Raw genomic sequence first — 17,044 nt, forward strand, 5'->3', positions numbered from 1 at the left:
CTCTATGCTAAAGAATCAAGTGGAATAAATATTGTTTTCTAATTTTAAAACTACCACAAAAATACGATTAAAATATACATGAAGTAATTGAAAATCAAACAAAATGCTTAAAGTTTTAGCAGCAAGCAGTAAAACGACGATGATGAAGAGAAGCCCAACGTTAAATATATCTGTTGTGTACATAGTTAAATGTTAAATTAAACACAAAAACATATTTAAAGTACATATAAATACACATAATTATTAATGAAGAAACCTATGCTTAAAAGATTCAATGTTTGATTGGCATCTTAGAAAACCAAGCGAAAAATACAAAAAAAGATAAAAACAAGAAACAAAAATTATGATATATTATTTAAAAGTAAAGTATACATTTATATTACAGAAAAAGAAAAGAGAAAACTTGCGGTAGCAACAAAACTATTATATTAATTACATTTTAATTATGCTGTACTATTATGATTATTAATTATTATGATTAATTAATTACGATTTTTATGCTTAGACAAACCAACAACAAAAAACAAAGATGCAAAAACAATTAAAAAAAAAACAAAAAACAAGCAAAAAATTACACTGGCGCAGAAATTTGTATTGTCAAATCAATAAAAAATTTGTTTAAAAATTTCAAAAGAAAAGCCTCTTAAGTTTTTTCATTTCAATTTCTTTTTCAGTTGAACACTTTTTCTTCAAATGTTCACTTTTACGTTACTTTGGTTTTGGAATGGTAAGATTTTGGGTTTCACTTGATTTCATTTTCGTTTTGACTATCGTGCTGTAAAAACATTTACTAAATTATATCGAAAGTATTTATATCACAATTAAATAAACAATTTTATGTGTATAGAAGAGCCACAAGGAAAATGTGTAAAAACAAAAACCGTCAACGTTGGCAAAAAAAAAAAAATGCAGAGAGAAGGGGAAATCTACAAGATATATTATATTCTTTTAAAATTTATGCAGCGTAAGGAAGCGATGGTTCCACCAAAACCACGAAATTAACAAAGATATCACACTTCAATAATTGACTTTATATATACACGCCAGCATATGTACGTAGATGAAACGATTTTGGTGTCTGAGTGTATGTATGTAGGTGTATGTAACATTGTCCGTAACTTTTAGCCAGAAAAACGACAGCAAAATATTGTAATTGTGTAACTAAAAGTGAATATTTTATGTAAAAACTATCTCAGCATTGGGCGAAGATGCAGATGGGTGTTTATGGTGGTCACGATCACGATGATGATGATGATGATGATAATGGTGATGGATTCTGATAGGAAATCCAATCGAACGACGGCAGCGACAACTGAAACAATGAAATTGCGACAATTAAGCGTAACGTAACGTAAAGTATATGTAAAACGTATCCGTAAACAGCCGTAAGAGTTTAAAGTAAAGTAATAGAAACTAAAACATTGAGAGGAATAATGCAACTTTGAGGCAACTCCAGCTGAGGCATATGAAATACCGTATGAGTAATATCTATTAATATATATATATACACATGAATATATTTTCAAGGACAGTCACAAATCAAATTGCGGCAAAAAAAGAGTTTTTAATCATGAGAGTTTGGCAAAAATCTAAAAAGAAGAATGAAGAATGAGACGGGAGGATAAGAAAATGTTCCGAAAATTGATAAAATCTCCATAAAAATGAAAATTAACAGAAAATTTGTATTTGTGAAATAACATAATATTACAGTTTGTTTTAAATGGAAACACAATGAAAACCCCCCAGAATGGAATATGTGAATAAAATATTGAAAATAAGTATTTAAAATATATCAACAAAAATTATGAAAACCAAATCGCCTGTGTTTTTATTTGACTTTGGTAAAGCCTTTCAGCAGCGTAAGTTGGAAATGAATACTTTGGATATTTTAAAATTTCATTTATTTCGAAAATTGAAAAATACTTGGGTTGCTCCAAATTCCATTTAGAAAATTGAAGAGTGTCTTTGAACGCAACTTGCCCAGCGCTTGCCACTATCACCAGTAGTTGACTACAATGTCAGCCATTCTTATTAACCCTTGAAAGCCCTCATTGCTTGAGGCCCTCCCCCTCGGGCGATCATTCATTACTATATCCGTAGGCGCCAAAAGCTTATCATGCACACAGACACGTTTTTTTTGCGGTTGCCGAGACTGGCGATTATTTTCAATGTCGCGGCTGTCTGTCCTAGGCCTTTGTGTGTGTGCTTTGGAATTTTGCCCGTGACCTTGAGGGCGATAAGAGTCGCGAAATGAATTTGCCGAAATAATCAAATCAGCGTTGTGCAGCCAAAGGGGTTGGCAGGGAGTGGTTCTAGCTGGTTAACGCGTCTGGGCAGCGTGAGTGCCGCGTGTAGATAACAATGGTCGATGCCACTGATAGGCAGACACTCAGCCCGCTCGCCGCCCACCACCCCAAAGCACCGATAAGAGCAGCTAATAAGTGTGAGTGTAGTCTAATTTTAAGCGTGTGAGCGAGAGCCACTTGAGCACACACAGACGCACGGTTCGTTATCTTCAAAGTCAATGTCAAAGCCAACCGAGGGGGGGCAGAGAGGGGGGCCAGCGGGATTTTGAAAAAGAACAAGACCAAGCAGAGCAGAAGAAGCTGAAAGAGCGAAAGAGAAGGCGCATGAGTAACAAGTGACAGGCGACAAGTGACAAGCAGGAAACACTGCAATGCACTGCATTCCGGGGGGCGCAAAGGGGCGGCACAAGGGGGTCAATCGTGGATGCGCCCCTTCTGCTCTGATCTAGCTATCAACTCGCTGATACTCTTTCTAACTGGATTTTGAGGGCAAAAGTAGACGAGGCACGCTCAAACCGAGGATATTTTAAAGTATATCCATTTTCATAACTAGTTATTCAGTTACTTAATCTAAAGATTTTACAAGAGTAGCTCACTCTATATCCTAATCTTTAGATTGATCAGGCGACATATGAAGTTACAGTTAGTCCGAAAGTTACAGGGTGTGTTCAATTCGGCGCTGTTCAATGAGAACCAGCCACCTTTCGCCTGATATTTTTGGCAGTTTTCTTTCGATATATTGTTCGGCAATTTTTATTTGCGCATATTTCACCTTGAAATAAAACAAGCCTCAAATAAATTAAGGCACAAACAACAGCGGCCATAACAACTCGCGCGTAGAAGAAGCAGCACCAGAGAGCAAATTCCAAAAAGGCAGAACAGAAAGAGCAGGAACATAAAAGAATAAAACGAGTATAAATAGGCCCGAGGGGGGAGCGAGGGGAATAAAACAAATATTCAAGGTTAGCTGATTAGACGAAATTAGCAAAGTTCTAGCAGATGATTGAATGGGCAGGGGCATAGCGGCTCTGCGGGGGGCGGGGGGCGGTGGGGCGGGCACCGCTTGATGAGAGCACGCGCTGAAATAAAAAACTCACTCAACGCGTTTCCGCCCCCTTTAGCCGCTCCCTCACGCACTCCCCTCCCCCACGAACTGTACGCGTGCGTACGCATCTGATTGCTGGCCCCTCTCGCTCGCACCTCCCTCTCTCTCTCTCCCTTTCTCACTCCCCACAGCACTCCAAAAAACCATTGTCGTCAGCGTAGGCCTTTGGTTTTAGGCACTTTCCCATCTTTCGCTCTTTTCGGGTATACACGACCACACCCACATTCGATTTTAACTAGGAACAGTTCGTAGAATTTCCCATCCAACTGTAATTGCTTGTTTCTGTATGCGTAATTAATCAACTGCAAAACTAATTTCTCTTTAATATTTTCGGTTCAGTTTGGGACAATTTTTTTGAGATTTTTAACACAGTGGGATTAAACATAAGATTCTGATTCAATTAAATTGAATAGCTTTCAACTTATTTAAAAATATATATATTTTATTTATAATTTAAAATATATTTGATTTTAACTATATAATTTATTTATAATTTATAGTATATTTGTTTTATACTATATAATTACTTTTACTTCTAAATTAGTGAAAAATGTAGTGGTGATACTTTGTTCATTTGTGCATCTATCAAAAATGTGAAGTGTTAAGAGAACGTCCAGGGTATCAAAGGTTTCAGACGCCAAAGCTTAGTGTACGCACTCTTATTGGATTTTTTTCTTTGTTTTTTGGCGCTAAGCCTTTGCTGATATATTCCCGTGGGGGCATTTGGGAGCAGCCTGAGTGGGACAGAGACGGCGACACACTCGCACCAAATAAATAGACTAAATAGCAAATAGCAAAAGCAACGAGAGCCGTGAATAGAAGGCAGCGAAAATTCCCGCCAACGGATTTCGATGGCAAATGTATGGAACATTTTTGCGCAGCATATAATAAATTTCATTTATGTGCCGCGTGCTCAGCACCAACCGCTCGCCCCGTGCCCCATGCCACATGCCCCATGCCCCACGGATCGCCCTAATGCTTATACATTTTATTTGGAATTATGCGCGAGTTGTCCTTGAGGGGCCAGCCTGTGAACTTGCCAGGGGACTTCTGTTCGTGCCCCATTCTACTGGGTTCTGTGTCGTAAATACTTGTATGGCGACAGAAAGGTTCGCAGATCACGATCCGGGAAATGGGGGGTAATCTAATAGTTCCGTAGGCTGGCAGGCGCGTTAATAGCGCGAAACCAACACTAGTGACCTAAGCCGTTTGGGTCCCAGAGTTCATTCACTTTTTACAGTCCGCTGGGTGTCCACATAATTCTATCTGCCTGATCTTCACAGCCTAATAGTTTAAAGCGGACAGAAGTACAGATAAAATAGCACTTCTCAGATACACTTCTTAGATTCTGCCTCGGAAAATGTTAGCTGACAAAACTGTGCCCCTTCAACATGGCAAAAAGAATTAAGAACGTTTTTAATATACAAAGAACTAAAACTATAGGTTTTCAATTACACATATTTTCAACTAAATTTGGCCAAAGCTCTGCCAAAAAAGGTATTCCAGTGTTTACTAAACACTGGCTTGGACTTTGAGTTAACAGTGGTAAGTACAAATAACAATAAATCAAATGTGTGTATCTCAGACAAAGTAAGCTTCCAGCACTGGAAATATAGAGGAAACAACAAACAAAAGTATACGTTTATAGAGCGAGTGCAACAACAACACGGATGGAAATACGAGGGCAAATATAAACACAACGCGAAATGCGCTTGACATTGAACTTGAACTGCAGTCGACGGCCTGCAGTCGGCGGCGCAGTCGGCGGCGCAGTCGGCCGCGCTGATAGCAGCCGGCGGCCAGTGGGTGGAAGGGAGAGAGAGAGAGGGAGAGAGAGAGGGCGCCAATGCCAAATGCAGCTGGCGAACGAACTCGGGCGTATACTTAATATGAAGAGATGTTAAGTTGAAGAGCGGCGGGGGGAGCAGCGTCACCGACGGGCGCAACAACAACGCCAGCCATAATGGAAATTACAAACACAAGCTGCCGGGAAAGCGGGACAGAGTATGGCCAGACAGAGCGAGAGCGAGAGAGCGTGGGGAGCGGCGGGAAAGAACAGCGATATCGGTGGCGTATGAGTAATTTGCTTTCTTTATAAACTGATTCACAGGGCTGAATTCAAAGTGTGCAATATATTCAGTTGACCTTAGAATATCATGCGACTTTTTCAAAATGAACTCATAGTTTAAGGAAAATGGTGATTATACGTATGGCATTCAACGCGAGTAAGCAGGAAGCTTCCCTTGTGATAAGCCAAAAGTAGCCAATGTGTTTGATGAGGAAAACGGAATGAGGACGAGGCCATTGTTCACCTCGAGTGGCACTGCTGTAACCTAAAATAAGGTTACAGGTTGCTGTAAGGACCCCTTGGAAAACAGTCGACCAGAAGCTGGCTGCCGTCGACAGCAGGCCAAGTTAACCCTTTGTTGCCAGCATAAACAGTTGATGGCCTCCGTTGGGGATGGTCGTAAAATCGCGGGGAGGGGGGACAACACAATAAATGTGCCAAAAACTTTGGAGTGCCCTAAAATATGCTAAGCGCGCAAATTACAGAGGAGGATCAGGGTGGATGGAGCACGAATGCCATTGACAGCTGCCAAGGTCACGCTGACAAGTGTTGCACGCGCCTGCCCACGGGGTCAGAGGTCCTCCCTCCCCGGGCCGGGCTCTCCATTTACTTTTCATGCCCCTTTGCCCCATGCTCCCTGCCCCTTTTCATCTTATTCTGCCTCGCACTTGATTACCGACACGCGCTCCTTTTTATGTGCCCACATTTATTCCTTGGGTGGCGTGTGTGGTGGCTAAGTGATTTCTGATTCTATGCAAATTTATTTTGAGACACTTCCCTCGATTTGTTTTCTTTGCTTGCTGGGTGGTGTAAACAGTATTAGGAATTCTCCAGATACTCCCTGGCTTTTTAAAAATGCTTGCGCCTCCAATATCCACTGAATCGAAACGTGTTGTGGTCGAGAGTTTCCTTATTTACAGCTGAACTGCCGCAAAAAATCACTGATAAAATTGAAAGCAGCAAACTAGAATTTCTCCAATAATTTCTTTTTTTATGACTTATACTCCTACTTTGCCAAATAATTAAATGAATTTTATTACAGCTATTTTCTGGTTCAAGCTGTTGAGAAACTTAACCCAAGATTAGCCCAATTTATCCCCTGTGGACATTTCATTCAAGCTTGTGCAATCGGCAGAGCTGCCACATCGAGTGCTCTGGAAATCTCCTTCAGAAAGGTCAAAGGCAATGCCGCAGCATCCTGGGCGCGCAGAAGCGAGGAGAAGAGGACGCCCAAAGCTCGGCAACAAATTGGGTTGGGGCTTTGCGGGGCTCGGCGACTGCGACGACGAGATACGACGCGTGGTTTGTATTGAAATGTCCTTGACAATAACATTGCATGCCTGCTGGTTTCAGCTGGGAGCCTCCGGCGGTCCCCAGACCGGGACTCGAGCCCGGACCCAGCCACACTGCCACATCCCTAGTCCCTGTCCCGTTATCTGCCACGTGGCACGTGGGCGCAGGATAGGTGGATAGCTGGATAGCTGGATGGGGCGGTGGCGCTTGACTTGCTTGATTGCTTATTTACACGTGGCGCACACGCGGGAATTCGAGACCCCAGCTCGGCCCCTCCAGTTTCCTGGGTTCTGGGGTTCTTGGGTTCTTGGGTTCCCGGTGGGTGCGACTCCCACGCTCATTCAACAGTATCCGCCCTGGAGGTCCAAAACGTGGACTATGGCGTAGTGAATATCTCGGTTATGAATTGGTGCTGCCTACGAGAAAGGCCAATCGTTATGAAGTTGCGTTTAGATGGTCTGCATTGGATAAAGATAGCAGGTGGATAGTTCTCGCTATCGAATGCGAATGTCTTAATTGTTAAATGTCTAGCACAAAGTGACTCTAATTGAAGAGCGACTGTTGCTCCTTCATCCCGGCTGCCTGCCGGAGTCCAGTCAACAAGAATTCCACACCAAGTGGCCAGTCCTGTCGGCGGCCCCTTGCGGCGATTCCAGTTAATTTTACAAATATTAAGCAAACATGGGCGCAGCGCGCAAACATCCAAGCCCCCGCCCCCGTCTCCGCCCCCTTTCGGTTTGTGGGGTCGGCTGCCAAGGCAAACAACCGCATGGAAAAGCAACAAAACACAAGAGCGCCAGCCCCACGGAAACCCACACGAGCCAATAACCCAGAGCGGTTTGCTATTTACACAATTACAATTACAGCTCGCCCTCTGCGCCTCCATGGATATAAAATGCGTCGGGAATTTTGTGGAGGGCATTTTACGAGAGTCGCATTTGGACGAGGAATCCCGGACAGCGCGAAGCCAGTGCCCCAAAGCCCCTTTTTAATTCCAGGACTCAAGGTCAAAGTTGAGGCCATAAAAACAAAGGCGACTGATGAAACAACGTGCTTTCCAAAAAAGCGCGAAAATAGTGCCTCAAACTTAAGCACTTAACAAAACAGATGAAACACTAATTTACAATTGAATTACATTTAATTAAAATTACCTATGAATTATGAATTTATATAAATTTAAGACATGTGCAAATATTTTTGGACTTTTTTAATTTAATTTAGAAGCTTCCAAGAACTATTAGGGTATCTCTTCACTTTCTAGAGTATTTTATCAAGTCAAAGTAACGCAACAAATGAGCGACGAATCTGCTGAACTTGTACTTTATAATAGCTGGTAGCCAATACAATTGCTGCCTAAAAATTCAAAACCCCTCATTAATTTAGGGAAATGGGTGTTTCTGGCACGTAAATTCCACTCAACAACATTTGAAAATTAAACAAGATAGAATGCTGATAGTTTCCCGACTATCAGATACCCGTTACTCAGTGAAAGTGCTAGCTAACGAGAAATTGCACTATTTCTTTTTGGAATATCGGTAGAAATTGGGGAAAAAATAGTAAAATGAAAAAAAACGTAAAAATTTTGTAAAAGTGTGCCAAAAAGTATTTTTTTATATGGTCTTTATATGGGGTGATATGGTCGAAAACGTTTTCTTCTGCCTGTTAAATACTTTTCCACAAATCTAGTATACCCTTTTAATCTACGAGTATAAACATTTTCTGAATTTGAATGCAGACTTTTAGAGGTATTCAAAATTCGATTAAGATAAGTTGAGTTATGGGTTTAGAACTCCAGCTTTGGGTGACTACAGTGACATTTTAGTAATGAGGAAAAGGTGACATTGCCAGGAGGAGATGTTAGAAAGTTTATTAGTGTGAGTTAAGAACCCACTATATCATCTGCGTGTGCTTTGGCAATGGAGGCAGGAATTAGATCAGGCATTGCTATGCAAAACGTATTAATGTTTAAAATGTATTTTCGTAACTTCCAGCTCGAGACCTTCGGCGCAACTTATGCAACGCGAAGGCCACTTATGTCTCGGTTTTGAACTGGCACATGGCAAAATGCGAAATTATAGTTCTATATTCCGGCTATGTAAAATAAATCAAATTACGCATAAAACCCCAGTTCATGAGCGAGCGAACGAAGTATCGAGTGGGGCATCAGATACATTTCATCTGACGTTGCTGGGATAAATATTTAAATTCGCTGCTCGGACACTCAGTCTCTTATTACTTTGTCCGATGCTTTGATGATCATTGATTCGTTCCGAAGGTGCTGGTTTTGTTTGCTTTTGTGGCCTTGATAAATGAAGACACTTAATGATCATCGGACGACGTGAGTTATAGGCGTAAAAACAATTGCTTGGGATGGGCAGCTAGAACTAAACAACTCAATGGGAAATCTGTTCTGGAGGGAATACACAAATTTCTGACGTGACTGTTCCTATATTCTAGGGAATGGGAATTAGTCAGATATCCCAAGTAGTGAATTAGGCAAAGAGTTTGCATAAAAAGGTCCCATCGGACCTAGGACAATTGCTTCAGGTCCTTCATAAGATCGCATATTTTATTTTCAGCCTCATTCAATCGATTGCAAATCAGTCCTCGGATGTACAATAAATTCCACATTATTCCGCACTGCCCGCTGGCAGGGGGTATAAATTAAACTCTATTATACGTAACTGTTTTATTTTGATTTTTTTCATTGACTGTTTCCTGTCGCACTCGATCTGCGAATGCATTAAACACTTCTAGGGGATCAAGTGATCGCTATATTCATTTTATTCAATGCCGCTGCGAGGCATTTTGGACAGAGGGGGGTGGGCCGAGCTGAAGTTGGCATATTGAACAGCACTTCCTGAATGGTTAAGACATGGAAGACCCATGACATTGAAAATGTTTGCCATAGCTTTGCATTGCTAATGGAGGCGCTGGGCCAAACACCCACCTACTTACTATATTTCTCCCCTATTTTCCATTCTTCTCCTCCAAACTCCTTTTCCTTTTCCATTTCTTTATTGGAAGCCGCAGTCTGTCAAATAGTATGCGCATTTCTTATTGCTCCAGTGTCCTTGGCAAGTAGAGCAGATCGGAGACAGGCGGCGCCGTATCCGAATCCCCAACCCCAACCTAAACCACTTCCTTGTCTGCCCCAAAAAGCAGCCCCAAGTGGCGACTGTCGCCACTCATTTATCGGCGGCAACAGTTGGTTGCCATCCGCTATTCTCGAAAGCCTTTCTAAAAAGTAGTAGAAAGGGGGAAAGTAGTAGAAGCAGCCATAAAAGGGGGCGGCGCCCTGAGCTCCCGAACCTCAAGGACGACTGCCAATGGGTTTATTTATAAGGCCATAACCAGGCGGAGGAGTTTACTGGGTCTGACATCCTTCAGATTGCTTCGCCTGCTTAGGTTTATCCAAATTAATACCTGTGCATGAGCAAAATAAACATGACAGGAGCTGATTATTGGGAGGAGAGTTCAACTATTAATCGATACAAAGTCAACAAATACCCATATTGGGAAGAAATGTAGAGCTTCGCCTAATTTCCAAACTACTTTTTAGGCAGAAATGGATTTTTCCTTTGAGTGTAAGATAAAGATGAGGTTACAAGCTGGTCTATTATTTAAACAAGCAATAAACCGAAGTATATGAGGCGAACTGAGAACAAGTTGTTCGTCATCCCACAGAAAGTGAAAAGTGCATTGCTTGGCAACATAACATAAACCCCTTTTTCAAGTGTGTCGCCGGCATCTTCCCTTGGAGGGGCGTGGCAGCCCAGCCCATTTCGCCTTAAAAATGCATCAGACGCAGAAGTGGCAATTGCCGCACAGGAATTTTAATGGGGCCTCCATAATGACAGCCCAAAACCGAAAAGAACCGAGCAGAACTGAAACACCCACAACAATATGATGGCGCCGTAAACATTGTAAACGCCTACGCTAGATAATTACAGACTATCAGCTAGTCGAGCAGTGCACAGAGAGAAATATAAAAATATAATGGCCATTCAGCCACATAGTAAACCATTTAAATGAAATTAGCGCAAATCATAACAAGCGTTTTTGAGGCAAAATATTTGAGATGGCCTCCACAATGTGAATTATGTGTGATATGTATATGCCAGCGAATTATAAATAAATATGCATTTATGCTAAGTACATTTTTTTGTGTGGTGGAAAGTTGCCCAACTTTGACTGCGACGCATTTAGGGAAAGGCAAAGGGCCCAGCCCAACTAATTTCCAGGGTAATGAGGACACCGACGACCTTGAACTGCGAGCGAGTGTGGAGAAAGAGCCAGACAGACAATGGCCAAGTGTGGGTGGGAAAATTGATTGATGGGTAGGTGGTGGGCCCACCGAAGTACGAGTATTAACCTTTCCTTACCTGATATTAGGCTGCATATTTTGGCCCACGCGCACATAAGCCAGGGCAACGCCCAAACCAGCCAACATATTAGGGCCCTCAGTCCATCAGCTGATGAAATTGCGCATCGACCAGCTCCAGAGTGCCTCCACCAAGCGCTCTTTATGTTATTGGGCCAGTAAGCGTCGGTTTATTTTGTTTAACCCGAATACACCCACCTCACAACGGGCAAAATGCCCTCGTTTACATACATAATTGCTGGCATACGCGGCGTATACGTGACAATGTCTCCAGCGCTCCCCATCCTTGGCACCATTTTGTCCAAGTGGAACCACCCCCGATGATGTGAGCCTGCCGCAAATATACATTCCTCGGGGTCCTGAGCAAAGCTCGGCGTTTTTATGTCCCCATATTGAAGCCCGGCGAGCTTATAAGCTTTTCCTATTACATTTGATTGCAGATTTTATGCGTGAATTGAGGTCGCCTTCTAGGACGCTGCTTCTGGGGGGGAGTGGAGTGGAAAGCGACCCGGATTTTGGCAGTAACTGGCAGCCATCGCTCATCATGGGATGAGAGCTCACCATTTATCAAGCACGAGTGCATCGAGATATCCCCTACTTGCCATCGTGAAATAGAAGACAAAGGCTTGGGCAAGCACAAAAGAATTTGTCTAAAGCTTGACAAAGGAGCTAAGCTATTTGCCAGCCACATAAATCGGAAATAAAATAAATGTTGTTTCTAAGTCTGAATAAATTTTCAAGTAATAACTGATCAGCTGAAAAGAGAAAACACCTAAACGATATGCGCACAGCCTAAACAATCCCACATTCATGAGTAGCAAATTTAGCCATCAACTATTGCGAACAGGCCGATAAATAGACGGAAAAGCGTACAATAATTTAGGCGCAAATGCATGAAAATCAAATTGAACGCTCGTAAATAAAATAATTTCACTTTTTGCCAACACAACGGCAAACTGCAAAGCCGAATGCAAAGACCAAGACTAAACGACATTAACCGGCTCTAAGCGCCAGCAATTTGTTACACCAATAAAACATAAAAAACCAAAAAATTAGGAAGGGGGTAGGGGGGGAAGGGGGGAAGACCAGGTTGGTACGACCCGATTTCTGCAACTGAAATTCACTTTCTTTGCATTCGGGCCGGAGTTTCTCTCGGCCAGAGTTCACTCAACTCCATCCAACTCCCTTTGCTCTGGCGATAATTTAAATGTCCAAATATCAAATAATTGACATTCGCCTCCATTTCCCCCCTCAAAAACACTTTCCACGCCACTCGAGCACACACACACACACACCCAGTCTTCGCTGACCCAGAAAAAGTGGCTCAAAACCCGTTTGGGCCAAAAGAAATGCAACAAAAACAAGGCAGCTTTACGGCAAATAAATGGAGTACACTTTCGCTTATGAAAACGAAAGTCAACGGACTTTGCAAGAAAACCAAAACCGAAGCCGAAATCGAATCACCAGCGAAATGAAGGAGAAATTTGTCTGAAAATCGCGCGCATTTGAGCGCCCCTGAAAAACGCACTGAGCACGCGACTTTTTGCAACTGACCCCATTTCCATATCGCAAACATTGAGAGCGAAATAAAAAAAATTGCGAGCCGCCGGCCATAAATATTTTGGAGGTTTCCCACATAAAATCTGCCATGTTTAGTCTCCGTTCATGTCAAAATCGAAGCGAGCAAAACGCACCTGAAATCCACAGCGAAACTGTAAATGATTTTTGCTTTGCTAACCTTAAATCAAGGCGAAAACTATTCAGTTAACTGCAAAGCCATTTGCGAATTAGTTGTGGCGACATTTGCTTGTCGGCTGGGTCGCAAAGTATCTGCTAGTCATCGATGACAGAAGTTCAGGGCGATCAGTCGCCACACTGAAAAAAGTAGGCATCCTTTGGGGACAGCAAAAAAACAAGAGAAACTGTACCAATTTGAGAAAGGTCTAAACAGATGTTATTCAAATCAGCAGCACTTTTGGAAAAATTTCTGTTCCCAGATGGATTTCAACTTTGTGGATGCGCTTTTCAACATATAGTTTTAAGCTGCGCTGTTTTTTCGCAGTGCACTCATCCTCGACGCGTTCTGCTGGCCTCCAGTGGATTGGAGGCGCTTTAGGCCGCTTTTCGGCCGGTTAATGAACAGCAATTACAAATGTTTGGACTGGTAATTCACAGCCTCACGTGAGGCTATTTCGGGGAGTCAATAACCTGCGCCGCGGAGCCCCAAAAGTTTCTCTTGGCTCCGAAACTCAAAGTGCCGAGCATAAGCGAAAGTGAAACTCTTCGGGGTTTTTGAACTTCGCGAGGAAGGAGAAGGAGAAGGCGAGGGCCCCAAGCCCCATAAGTAGTTCCCCTGCGCGTAAGTGGAGCGGAACCAAAATTTGTACTTTCTTTTCACATGCTGCACTGGAAAGGCTGCAAGCTGAAATATGTAAGAGTTGTGTTCGATGTACTCGCAGTGGGGAAAATGTCAATGAACGCTGGAAACGAAAGCGCCGTCTGCTAGCCCAATTGAGGGGACAACTTTTGGTTTCAGTTTCTTTGGGCCTCTTGGGCTTTTGCATTTTTGTACGCAGAGTACGTGTATTTCCATTTAGTTTCGCTGATTTGGCATTTGGATTTTTATGCGCTCGGCGTGCCTTGCCACTGAAACATACAAAATAAAATGCCAAAAAAGGTCAGAGACAATTAGCAAGTGACGTTCGAGGCGGGCCAACTCCCCCACTCACCCAGCACCCCGCTCCGCCGGCTCCTCCGGGCCAACCCGTCGCCATTGGCCATGTCCCATGAGCCAAGCTCAATGCTCAGCGAGCGCGACAAACCAACAACGACAAGCCGGCGATCTGTGTGTGCTTGAATAACCTCATAATTGCCGCCGAGGGTCTTTGCAATGAATTATGCGAATTAGCCTCAAATGCGCGCGTACTGAAAAGCGTTTGCTGTTCACGAACATGAAACAATTTGCTGTGCCGCCAGCCTTTCGGCCAGATCAGGCAAGAGGTCTTGGCTAAAACGCCTGGCTTCCCAAGATTGGCAAGTAGATCGCCTGCTGGCCTAGAAAAAGGTTATACCAGCTTGTATGCTAGGTCGTATCTCGTTGTTTATTTTAGTACAATCTTACATTTCCAAAACTCTTTTGTTTTGTATTTGGCTTTATTAAGTACTAGTTTTTATTTTACAAAATTATACTACCAGTTATTTAAACAAAGTGTTTGTAAAAATTCCAGACCGCTGATTACTTATTTGTAACTTACCTTTTGGGAATTTAGTTAAATAATATATAATTAGAACTGAGCTTTTACTTGTTAAATATCTGTAAATCTCGCTTATTGCAGCAGTTAATTTAACTAAACCAACCTAAGAATGGCTTCTAATCACTTCTACAATTTTAAACAACAAGTTTTCCTGCTAGTTGGCTCCTAATAGTTACATATATTACCAGTTCATCGACCCATCTTGGTCTTAAAAAAGAGTGCTATCAATCAGCTTCCATTACATGTCACCGATCGGATATATAATAAGTACATAATTTATGCAAATGCTTATATATGTATGCACATTGCTGTGGGAAACTCGTGCCGCGCATTAAGTTTCTGCGCATGCGCGACCGGCAATCAGAGCAGGAAAGAGATGGAGATGGAGAAGGAGAAAGAGATGGCGAGCCGCGTTTGAAATGAAATTGAAAGCAAAAGCGAAAGTGTATTTCTTTCTTTTTCTTCTATTATATTTGTCTTTTTCCTTTGCCTCACTTTAGTGGCCACAATTCTTCAAATTTCTTTCGTTTTGTCAACTGTTTTCACTTTTAACCATATTGAAGGCTTTTTCAGCCCGGGCAGAGTGGTGCGATCGTTAATAATGACAATTTGCTAGACAACAATTGATGAAAGCCATAGACATCTCAATAATGAGAGTGAAATTTTCAATTCCAGCGATTGGTGTTGACCTCCTTTTTGGCAGCTCCAAAAGTTCAAAAGTTGAACGGCAAGCGAAGAAACGCGCATTCGAACTGAAAATCAGCGCTTGGAGCCAAGGAAAGTGGTGCAGAATTCTTGAATAAAAAGCGAGGGGGAGAAGAAAATAAGAGTTTCTTTTCAGCCGACTTTTGGCTCTGCCATTAATTGAGTTAATTATGCCAGAAGTGGTGGCTTGGAATGGTGTTGTATGGGGAGTTATTTTCATTTCATTTCGCTTTGTTTCCCTTTTTTGATGAGCGGAGTAAGCAGACCAAGAATTTGTAATTCGCCTGGTAAAAGTGTGCTTCATTTTGCCCTTTCCCTGGGTTAATTAGTACTCTGGGTACTGGGGTTGCAGAGAGCCGAGTACAAAATGCTAATTTGGGGAAATATTTTAAGAACCAAGCAAGCGAAGCCTTTAATTATTGCATTGGACTGGATACTCTAATTAATATTTCAAGACAATTTAAATCGGCATCAAAGGAAAGTGTTGTATTCTTACAACTTTACCTTATTATAATTTTCTTATAATTGAATCAATGTAAAACGTAATAATAGGAATATATATACGATGAAATATGTGTCTGTAGTTTATACTAGACTTAAGTGTTTAATTTTAAAGGTATTTAGGTATTTATTTGTAATGCAGTCGAATTTTGGAGGCCTTTCATCTCGAACTTCATGTTTGGCCCCATTGGCATGATTTACTTGGACATCATTTTCCCAGCCCCTCTCCTTTCACTAGCTATGCAAAACACCTTGTGGATTGCAGTGACTTTCACTCGTTGCTGACCCAGAAACTGCAGTGACACGTTGCTTAACTTGGCCAATAAGCGAGCAGGCGGCAAGACGATAACAAAAAGGCATTTATGCAAGCGCATAAAAACTGCAACTGCTGTTGGCCCAAAAGGATGGCCATAAAAACGAGACACCGATACGGAAATGAAGATGTCCCGACATCCTGTTCCCCACTTTGTGCCCCTCGGATTCGCTATCCGGTTGCCCCATCTGCATTATCCCAGAGCAGCCGGCAACTTTCTTAATGACCCTCGCGGTCATCGATGAGCGGCAGTAAAAGTTCACTGGCTCCGACATGCAGGTAGACACTTAAGACATTTAAAACATTAAGTTTTAAGATCGCGTTCTGGCAGCTGTCCAGGCCAACACTTAACCTATGCCGATTAACAGTCCAATCAGCTGTCGAAGACAATTTTCCCCGCTTTCATTTTCCACTCCACTCCATGCCGCGCTGCCCAAATAGAAAATAGCCGAATCCGAAATCTTTGCATCTCTCCATTAAAAGCAATTCAATGTTTGCCACAATAAGCACGAACCAAATAAACGAAACCGAACTCGACAAGAAGTCGAGCCATAGCCAACGAAAGTTCAACACTTTCTTTTCCTTTCTTGGGTGGAGGGGCATGTGGGGGGTTGGGGGCATTGTCAAACAGTGGCAAGTTCAAACTCTCGTTTTGGGTAGGTGGCTGCCAGCAATTGCCCGTCCCGAAAAGAGAAACAAATCAGAAAACTATAACATGTCGATCCCACCTCTTGACGCCGTTCGAGAGTTGAGTTTGTCTTAGGATCATCGAGGGAAAAGTACTCTACCTACATATACCTGCAAGCTTATGATTTATTACATATTATCCTGCCCCAATATGATAACTAAATATATAATTTAACAAAGTTTTAATGCTGATATTATTTTAACAAACAAATAATTCTTCATAATCCTACCTAACACATAAAATAATTCATTTAGATGAAGAGAGATTTAGTAAGTGATATGGGATAATACATATATGGTGTAGCCTGAACCATCCGAGATATTATTTTTGTATTAGAATTTGATTTTACGAGTAATAATTAACATTTTCTTAGGATATGTTGGCTTTGCTATACCCTGCCAAAGAAAGGCATTTCAACGGCGAACCC

This window comes from Drosophila erecta, unplaced genomic scaffold (assembly GCF_003286155.1).
Source record: "Drosophila erecta strain 14021-0224.00,06,07 unplaced genomic scaffold, DereRS2 tig00000021-arrow-pilon, whole genome shotgun sequence".
Classification (NCBI taxonomy): domain Eukaryota; kingdom Metazoa; phylum Arthropoda; class Insecta; order Diptera; family Drosophilidae; genus Drosophila; species Drosophila erecta.